Below are 9,891 nucleotides of genomic sequence, written 5' to 3' on the forward strand. Positions count from 1 at the left end.
GGATCCTCAACATACCACATCTCTAATGAATTGATTTTCTTTCTATCTTGTTTCTTAATTGTCCAGCTCTCACATCCATACATGGTAATGGGGAATACAATGGCTTGCATGATTCTAATTTTTTTGCTGAGTTGTATATCTTTGTATTTTAGGATCTTTTCTAGTTCTTTCATAGCCACTCTCCCCATTCTTAATCTTCTTCTGATTTCCTGACTGCAATCCCCATTCTTATTAATGTTTGATCCCAGATATGAGAACTCTTTTACTATTTCTATTTCCTCATTGTCTATTTGAATTTATGTAAATTCTCCATGGTCATTATTATTTTTTCTTTATATTCAACAGTAAGCCTGCCTTTGCACTTTCTACTTTGATTTTCCTTAGTAATTGTTGAGGCTTTCTGCTAGTATTATGGTGTTGTCAGCATCTCACATATTGTTAATATTTCTTCCTCCTATTTTCACTTCTCCTGCTTCTGTGTCCAAGCCTGCTTCTCTTACAATATGTTCTGCATACAAGTTGAACAGGTAGGGTGATAAGATGCAGCCTTGTTTGGCTCCTTTGCCAATTGGGAACCATTCAGTTTTTCCATGTTCTGTTCTGACAGTAGCCTCTTGTCCTGAGGACAGATTCTTCATCAGGACTATCAGATGTGTTGACACGCCAATGTCTTTAAGAGCATAGTCTTTCATGATCTATGCATACTTTGCTATGCTTTACTATAGTCTATAAAACACATGCTGATTTTCTTTTGAAATTCCTTGGGGCACTCCATTAGCCACTGTATGTTTGCAGTGTGGTCCCTAGTGCCTCTTCCTTCCTGAACCCTGCTTGGACCTCTGGGATTTCTTTCTCCATTTATGGTTGGAGCCTATTTTGCAGAAGTTTGAGAATAATTTTGCTTGCATGAGAGATCAAGGTTATGGTACTATAGTTGCTGCTGTCTCTTGTGTCTCCTTTTATGTGGATGGGAATGTATATTGATCATTTCCAATCTATTGGCCATCATTTTGTTTTCCATATCTGCTGACATATACATGTACTATAAATATAATCTTCTGTTCAGAAATGCTTAAAGATATCACCACCAGAAAACCTTAATCAAACAGTTCCATTTATATTTACATAAAAATATATAAATATATCCATTGCATGATTCGGCCTGTGAATGACACATCCAGCCTTTGGAGAAAACACTTTAATTTTAAAGCTATTATTGGAGTGCAGATGGGAAGTGATTGCCAGCCTATTAAAAAACAAACAAATTAGAAATCCAAGAGCTGTGTGGAAAGCAGGACTTGTATAACACAAAGACTATAGATTATCCCAGCCCTGCAAAGTAGCCAAGTGGTGTTATAATCATTTTCTGCAAAGAATTAGACTGTTAAAAGATACCTCTGCAGTGTGATCCAGTGCTGTAATCCATTTTCTGACTGCATTTGATAGGGAAATGCAATCCTATTGGCTACGATGACTGGGAGCCAAAGTCAAAAGTTTGCCACTGATCTACAGAGCGTACTAGAACATGGGCACTCTTTTCCTGACTAGTCAAATGGAGCTGTGATGATAATGGTGATGTCAGAAAATACCCATGATACTACTATACAGTACTAAATTAATTCATCTGGGGGTTTCCTTTCTCGTTCATGTTTTTTAAAAATGTCCCTCACTGCACATCAAGTTTTTTTAGAGTTCTGCTGTAGAGCAAAATACTGTACTTGACAAATTCCAAGAACTGAAAATTTTCTTCCACTGTGTGTAGACTTCTAAGTATCATTGAATGTAGTGGTAAGGAACAAAGCATGTGTCTGAACACTTAGGAGATTATCACATGGTGGGTAAGGACGTGAGCAAAGCAGATTGCTCCCATCCTTATCCCATCCCATTCACACAATCAGGGGAAAGATTATCACATACCGTATGCTTATTCCATTCTTCTCCTGTCGGTGAAGTGCAATGGACCCTTCATTTAGTATTAACAGAAACTCCTGTTAATACCAAAGGAGGGGTCTTTTACACTTCACCGATAGGAGAAGAATGGGAGAACCATGCGATGTGTGATAATCTTTCCCCAATTGTGCGAATGGGACAGGATAAGGATGGGAGCAATCCGCTTAGCTTCCATCCTTACTCTTCATGTGATAATCTCCAAAGGAAATGCACAAGTGTGTTGCAGTGGTGGGCACAATAAATGAAAACTTTACTCACAGATCCACAGGCTTGACACAGGCAGATCGAGCCCCCCCCCCCCAAAAATCCCTGCAGATGCCCATGTCTGTATTATAACACATATAGAAATGGGTAGTGTTCCTATATAATCAGGACTTCAGGCCAGTGTTAGAGATACTTCAGTATTGACTCCAGTGGGTTCCAGCAAACACATTGTCATGAAGCTAGCAAACAACTGGTGATCTGATGAAGTAGACAGTTCACAAATCCCTGGAAGGCCAAAAGTGCCATTGCTTTGCCCAACAGAGTCAGTGTGTATAGCAACAATTCCAGCTATCTGTCTTCCAGTAATCTGCTCCACTTCTGTCTTCACTTCCTCCTTGTTCTTTCCCCCTTCTCTTTGTCTCTCCCTCTCCTTTTTCTCCCTTCTTTTCCAAAAGTCAACCTTCAGCTACATTGGACACAGTTGGTCAAGTTGGGAAATGTAGTTCCAAGACTCCACGGGCCCACTAAACTTACAAAATGAGCAATAGCCCACATTGCATGATATAGTAGAGAAAGTGTTGCACATATACTGGGGCAGCCCAGGCTCAAATTTAGGCTAGTCACTATCGCTCAGTTTAAATTTCCTCTCAAAGTTCTTGAGAAAATGAGGAAGAAGGATGCCTTGATCTACCTGAATGTAACAAATGATAATGCTTATTGGTGGTACTGGCGGTGATGATGATGATGATCACAGTTTGGCAGAGACTGTTTACCTTGAGCTGCATGGTCCCCAAAATTTCACAGATGAAAATCAGGACATATGTGGCCAAGCAACATCAGAACATGGTCAAAATAGGAAAAGTTATGAATGAAGAAGAGCACACGAGCTATGAGAAACTGCAGCAGTTTGCTTTTGCCTGAGTCTATGGGGAAAGATAAAATTCTGTCCCCTCTTCTCTTTTCCCTGCCTTGTGAATTAACTGCATGTAAACTACTTTTGCACTTTGAATGCAGTCTGTGTTAACTGAAGACAGCTGTGGACAAAAGGAAAATTGGAGGAAAAGAGAAAACTGGGACATTTTAAAATAAGCTGAAAAAGTGGGACAAAAGATTAATTGGGATGTTCCTGCCAAATCAGGACACTTGGAGAGTAGGTATGGAGAGGCTCTGGTTGTTCGCTTGTCTATTTGTTTCACTTCAGGCTGCCTTTCCAAGGACTGCATATAAAAATTAAACTCCTCCATCCCAAAGCCAAGTTTGGCCACGCAGGGACGTAGCCAGGATTTTAGGAAGGGGGGGGGGTCCAGACTAAGTGCTACCATTATAATAGGGCTTGGGTACGGCGGCGCAGCAGCACGCACCATTCATTTTTCTAATGGAAGGGGGGTTCCGGACCCCAAGAACCCCCCCCCTTTGGCTACATCCCTGGGCCATGTCTAGTGCAGCTCTTTCACACCTTACAGTCATAGCACTTTGATTCCACTTGGATGGCCATGGCTGCAGCTTATGGAATTCTAGAATTTGTAGTTTGGAGAGGCACTGGTGGTCTTGAGAATTTTAACTTCTTCTCTCTAAACTGCAAAACCTAGGGTACCATAGGATGGAACCATGGTAGTTAAAGTGAATTCTTAAGGGCCCCTAGTGTTCATGTTATGGTGGTGCTTTAGCACACCAAGTTTGAGGCCTTGAGATGAAGAGTGCTCAGTGAAGCTAAAAGTATGATGTGCTTCTGCTCTTACTTTTCACTCATGCATCAGATGTCTACATTGAGCAGCTGGCATTGTCTTCTGCATCTTTAAGCCAAGATAGTTTTAAGGGGGGAGATATATTTCTCTTTTATGCAGACAAGAAGCATATTTCCCTACTGGAAACATTTGTATCTCTCACCTTTGGAACTGAGGAAAGAGCAGCTGGAGGTACAAAGATGTCCTCTCTTGGCTCTTCTTGGGAATGTACAAAGTAATTTAAAATCAAGGTGTTCAACAGGATTTGCTCATGAGAGAGAGAAGATTAAGGTTGTAAGGAAAGTGTATTTTTCTTCCTTCCTTCTCCCACTTCATTAACAGTGTACAGAATCTGGTCTTGGGCTGATATTGCTACCGTAAAAAAATAAGTCAAAATAATGTATCACGACATTGATGGTTGAAGGCCTTTGGAAAAACAAACCAAACACCCTTTAGTCTTTCTGTTTTACATCTGAAGGAGATAATCCTCTTACTGCTCTACTTGCTTCATTAGAAGAGATTTTTAAATATGAAATTTCAATCCTCTTTTTAGCCACAGGAAAAGTTCTTTGCCTACCGACAGCTAGCAGCTAATTGAGGCAACAGGGATGAAAGGATAGTGTTTTAATGATTTTTCTCTCTTTTGAAAGTGGCCACAATGGAGTTTGAAAAGAGATTATTAATTTTATTTTTAAATTGGGGTTGGTTTTCTTTGTGTGTATAACTGACATTAATGTTTCCTGACATGTTCCAAGAAACAAAAGCTAAAAGAGCATAGAAGGCACTGTTCCTAAGAAGCCATTTACAAAAATTGGCAGCATTATCAGATTTCTTTTTCCTGACAGATTTTAGCTAACTCTGGCCCCATTTCCACTTACAGATATATTGGTGTGCGATCCGAATCAATGGATCGATTTTACAGCAGAGCGTAGTTCCCACTACATTTGTCCCAATCACTTTTCCCTACTACATTTGTCCTGATCACATTTTTTCCCCTCCAAAATAATCCACTTGTGGTTCCCATTCACAAATGAATCGATTCAAAATGATTTGGTTACAGCCAGCCGAAGGGGGAAATTTGAATCGATTCTGATCTGCATGTGGTTCACACTTGCAGAGATTTGATTTATTGAAAAAGAAGCGGAAAAAAAGCAGCAACAAAAAGACACAGGTTAAATGGGTCTTGGGATCACTTCAGCAATTCGGATTAAGTGGAAACCAGGGTCGTTTAAACTGGTTCAAACTGATTCATGAAGGTAGTGGGAATGAGGCCTCTGAGATGAAAGTAACTTACATTTGCTCTCTATGAGATGACAAGTCTCTCTGATTGCAAAACATGTGTATTCTTTCTCTTTCACATGTGCTGCTCCATTTTTTTGTTATGTACATATAGCAACTCTAACAAAGGCTGCTGGCACACTGCATAATATGTGCAGTTTGACACTGCTTCGACTGTCATGGCTCTGTCTTATGGAATCCTGGAATTTGTAGTTTGTTGTGGCACCACAGCTCTCTGTCAGAGAAGTTAAGTATCTCACAGAACCACAAATCCTCAAATTCTATAACATTGAGCCTTGGCAGTTAAACCACTGTCAAATTGCACTAATTCTACAGTGTAGATGAAGCCCATGTGTTTCACTACTCACTTGCTAGAACATATGCCTTGGATATAGAAGGTCAGGCTTCATTTGTTCAAGGATTCATTTGTTTACTGCCCATGGTATTCCCAGCACTCTTCTCCAGTACCACATCTTATGTCAGTTGCTTTTCTGTTTATCCACTTTCTTCACTGTCCAGCACTCACATCTATATATGGTGATGGGGGATACAATAGCTTGGATGATACTAACTTTAGTGCTCTGTTGTATATCTTTAATCTTTAGGATTTTTTATAGTTCTTTCATTGCTACCCTTCCCATTCCCAGACTTCTGATTTCTGGACTGTAGTCTCCATTCTGATCAATGTTTGATCCAAGGTACAGTAATTCTGTAACTATTTCAATTTCCTCCTTGTCTAGACTGAATGAAAATTACCCCGATTGTTAAGTGGCACCATTTGTATTGCCATTTTCAAGATAGAACATTAGCAATTGACTCTATTAATGGACTCTATGTAATGTGAGAATTTTTTCCCAAATCACCTTCTATCCTTATAAACACGATTAAAGGGGGAAGGGCCAAAATAAGTCATATTTCTCATCAGAGACATTGTTTCAGTTATTTTTAGGAATTTCTCACAACCTGAATTCTTTCCCACCCTCAAATCTTTGAAAACTCACTTTACAGAAGCAGATGGAATGCAGCAAATAAATTTCACAAACTTCAGATGTGACCCTCTTTCAACAGTAGGATTTAACACATGAGGGATGCATCACATCTATGCCCCATAGTGAGATCCAACGTTTGTTTCTGCCATTCAACAATATATAAAGAAGCTGCTTGCTGCATTTTTATCTACTCTGCAGTTTTGTTGGATTTGGTTTTAATGATCCAGCTTTTTCAAGGCAATTTCTTTATCAACATTACAGCAGGGAAAGAGCAAGAGGCAAAAAGAGGCTCTGATGTGACAGCCATTTGGAAGATTGTTTCCTTCCTGGCTGCCTTTTGAAGAACATCTACATGGAAGTTTGAAATCAACAGACCTGGCTTCCACATACATTATTTCAGATGGGATATGAAGAACTTTTAAGCTTTTGACTTAACTAATCAGGGCTGGATCAGGTAATAGATACAATGCAGACCTTCATTTAATATTTAAAATAACAGCAATGGATGAGGAGGGGTAAGAGTCAGGACTGGACAGTTGGACAATAAGTCCACTAGAACTTTAAGAACTTTATCACACTAGTCTGCTAAGATGCCACAATCTCATTCATGTAGGAAATGCAAACATACTTTTTGGGGACAGTAATTTCACACAGCTCTTTAAAAGTGCCATGGTGCTGCTATGGTCTCAGGCTCTGTCTTCTGCATGCCAGCCTTCTTCATCCTGCCTTCTTGCACTATGTCCTTCCTAGCATGGTGGCTTTTGGTTTGCATTTTTTATTATTTTCAGTTGTGCAGTCACAGCAATTGATTAATAAAAATTAGTTTTAAAAAAGAAAAAAGAATTGAAAAAGAAAGAAAAACAGTCTGCTCGAGAATAAGGAGGGGATGAGAGAAAAGGGAGAGAGGAGCAGAATCACTCCCACTTGCAGCATATGGCTGCCTGTATATTGGAACTACAGAAGGAGAAATTTATCACACATGACTCAATAGTGGAAAAACAATGTGATTGGGAGGCATTGACAGGTTTTGCCCATCAATGAAAAGGAATTTTATTTATTTATTTATTTGATTTATATCCCATCTCACTCCCAAAATGGGATTAATGGAATGGATGGAAGCAGCTGCAAGACAGACACAGCTTCATGTGATAAAATACAGCCACAGACGCCACTATCCTGCTATAATTTTTCTTTGGCAGCTTCATATGATAAAGCCCTAAGTCTGAATGTTAAAGGAACTATCCAAGATTCTGAATTGTGGCCCCATAATTAGTCCATTGCCTTGGATAACTCTTTTAAAGTTCATACCAAATGAGTCCAAAACTTTGGATGACTCTTTTAAAGTTCATACTAAAACCTAGAGTGGATTCACTGCCCCTCTGACATGGAAGCCACCAACTACTCAGTTGGGGACCATGACATGTTTTAACCCTAACTTCTCACATTGTGGTCCTTCCCTCTACTGTCTTCCTCAGCACTCTTCAAATTTAATTTGTTAAAGACCTTGGCACCCAGATTTGGTTGTCTGGGTTGTTATAAACAAGTCTATTGTTTCCTAGCAGCGATCAGTTTTGCTGTCCAGATAAAACAGGACAAAAGTTCTTAAACCCCTGTGAAGGAATTTCCTTGAGAACTATAGTAGTTCATTGCATGGACGACATGCTTTGCCTATAGAGAATTCTAGGTTTAGTCCCCTGGATATCCAGTGATGGTTGCAAAGATCCCTGTCTGAAACACTGGATAGTCCTTGCCAGTCTGCACAGACTGCCAGTTCCCTAACTGAGAACGTCACACAACTGCAGAGGATGTAAGAAGCTTCCAAGGGAAATGTGAAATCATGAAAGCGAAGAGAATTCATTTCTAATGTCAATCTCAGCTCAGTGATTTTTCCTAATTGAGCAATGAATCATTTTGGTGGTACACATCAGATAAATGTTGTCTAAATATATGAGGTTACAGTTTGTTCATAATAACCTTTATTAGTGGAATGACTTAATAAATATATTCCGGTCTTCCTCATATGCATAAAATACATGGTTAAAATGGTTAAGGATTAAAGATGATCATGAACAAAATAGTCAAATCCAGAAATGTGGGAGGGACATGAGATTACATGGTGTCACGTGTCACTTATGCTGTGAGTGTGCCAGTGGTGCACTCACGGCATCACCCTGGTGCCGTAAAAATACTGGGTTCTTTTTACTCTGGAGGAAAGTGGCTGGTTTGGCGGCTGCAGCTTCCTTCTGGAGGGAAATAGGGCGCTGGCAGGCCGCCCCTTTAAGGTAGTCTGTACTGCGCCTCAATTTGGAAGCAGACAGATGTGGTGAGCTAAGCTTTTTAAACTTGAGTTGTTTAAAGTGATATATCCCTGAGGTGCTGCTGCTCCTCCTTCAGGCAATGCTGTGTGGCAGCTGGTTCCAAGACATTATCATCTTCAAGTGCTTTTTGCAGGGATTCAGCTTGATCATGAGAAGGCTCAAACTGGGGATGGGGTGGGGTTATCCATGCAAACCTAGGGTCCTGACTTCTCAGTTCCTGATCTTCTTCTATTGAACAAAATCATCTAACAATTCACAGATGAATACTGGGACATGTAATGTAAGAGTGTGGTTCAGATGGTAAAAGTTATTCATGAGAAAGGACTAACAAGCTGGAAGAGGCTGAAGCAGTTTGTTTTGAACTAAGCCAATTGGAAGGGCAAGATTCTGTCATCTCTCCTTTCTTCTCACCCCTGCTGACAATGGAGTGCTAATTACTTTTGCAACTTGAACTCAGTTTGCATCAATGGCAGAAAGCTGATGGCAATGGGGGAAAAGTCGGAGCAGGCGAGAGAAACTGGAATATTTTAAAAGCAACTGGAAAAGTGGTATGATAGGGAAGTAACTTGAATGGACTCTGTCAAATTGGAACCATTGGAGGGGTTGAAATGGTCTGAAGTCAACTTCTACTGGCATTTGCTTGAAAATGAGGTGAAGATGCTGCATGATCAAGAACCTTGTCTTATCAAGTGACTGTGAATACAAGCCCTCACTCCTTGCTGCTCAAAATAGGTTAACATGGGGATTTTGGAAAAGGGCCTAGTATGTACAGATGAATGGACTGCAGGATCTGAGCAGAGCAGTGGAAGTCTTGGAGGTGTCTCATCCACAGGGTCGCCATGAGTCAGAGTTGACTTGAGGGCTGCTAACAACAACAAATCTGCACCTATATTCCTTCCTCATATTTAGGGCCCTTTCACACTGTCCAATGAAAGCACTATGCTTCTGCTTATTCTAAGGAATGCAGGGGTTTGGAGTTTGGTGAGGCATTTTGCTCTCTGGGTGAGGATTCAAAATACTCATCTCTAAATTGCAAATCTCAGGATTCTGTAGAATGCTGCCATGCCAATTAAAATGGATTCATAGCCTTATAGTTGCTAAATCTATATTGCATCTTAGCAGCCAACAACAGGCTGAAGGCTAGCACAGTGATCTCATGCTGCTTTTGTGGTTATTTATAATTGCCCTAAATTCACAACAAGTAAAGTATGATTGACTTCAGACTATGGTGGCTCCTTGTCTGTTGTACTCCGATGAGCAGGCAAAGACATCTTTGTCATTCAAGCCAGTCTTCAGTATGCATGCTGCTTTTCCATGGCTGGCCCAAGCTGTCTTGCTGCTGGGGGTGCAGTAGTAAATGGCAACCATCCTCCCCACATCATCATCATCATCATCATCATCATCATCATCATCATCATCATCATCATC

This window comes from Sceloporus undulatus, chromosome 4 (assembly GCF_019175285.1).
Source record: "Sceloporus undulatus isolate JIND9_A2432 ecotype Alabama chromosome 4, SceUnd_v1.1, whole genome shotgun sequence".
NCBI lineage: Eukaryota > Metazoa > Chordata > Lepidosauria > Squamata > Phrynosomatidae > Sceloporus > Sceloporus undulatus.